The sequence below is a fragment of the Echinops telfairi genome, unplaced genomic scaffold, assembly GCF_000313985.2.
Source record: "Echinops telfairi isolate 266 unplaced genomic scaffold, ASM31398v2 ScPeMD7_3533;HRSCAF=4204_1, whole genome shotgun sequence".
NCBI classification, from domain to species: Eukaryota; Metazoa; Chordata; class Mammalia; order Afrosoricida; family Tenrecidae; genus Echinops; species Echinops telfairi.
In genome coordinates this window covers 372,268-373,104 of record NW_022107432.1, presented here as the reverse complement: position 1 = coordinate 373,104, position 837 = coordinate 372,268, and the positions used below count along the sequence as shown (strand labels likewise).

Here is an 837-nt window from a genome sequence, read left to right as displayed (position 1 = left end):
TAAAAACATCAAAAGCATCCGCATTCCTTCTTGCCAGGACTGGAAAGAGATTTCGATACCCAATTTTCTATGCGTGGAGAATGCCTCGCAGGGTCACTACAGCTTCCTTGGGGACAGGCTGGGAGAGGATAATGAGGAAGGCAAACCGGAAGTGATTGAATTAAAACTTTGAATATGGTAGCTATTCCACAGTTCAGGTGACATAACAGATACTTTATTTTTATGATGATGGAGTTTTGGTTTAATATCTTCATCTTTCTCTTTTTCTTCTGGTATCTGGTTACATAAATCGACCCCAAATTCTATTTCCAAAATCAACTCTTGCTCCCTTTTTGAAATTTAATTGACTATCTGGTGATGCCAAAAGTCTCTATATTGATCAAATAAAGACCATCTGGAATTTGAGATCATGAAAAGAAAAGAAATATATCTTTGGGGTGAAAACATGACTTCCTCCTAGAGGGAAATTTTCCCTGGGGTGGGTAAACAAAAATAAAGCAGCCATAACTGGAGATGATAACAACCTTGATTTAAACAAGACTTGAACTGCCCTGAAAGTAGCAAGAGTGGCATTCCATAAACGATGACCGTCCCTGAGCAGAGGCTGATTGGGTCTAAACATTTGGCAATCCTTCCTACCCCATCAAACCCCTTCCCCAGAAAAAACCCATTTCTTTGTGTTTTATATTCTCAACGCTTTGCCTTCACTTTCCTCTTCAACTACTATTCTACTTAACAGTAAGGTCAAGTTCTATTTTGCCTTTGAGGAATACTAGTGCTCCTTTGAACTTTCAGTATATAAGACAGAAAAAGACTTGCTTAGAAGAGGGAGAAAAA

General features: G+C 38.6%; 1 pseudogene; it reads left to right on the top strand.

The window, feature by feature from the left end:
• Nucleotides 1-172, top strand: part of LOC101650273 — a 1,041-nt pseudogene extending 869 nt beyond the window's left edge.
• Nucleotides 173-837: the final 665 nt, after the last annotated feature.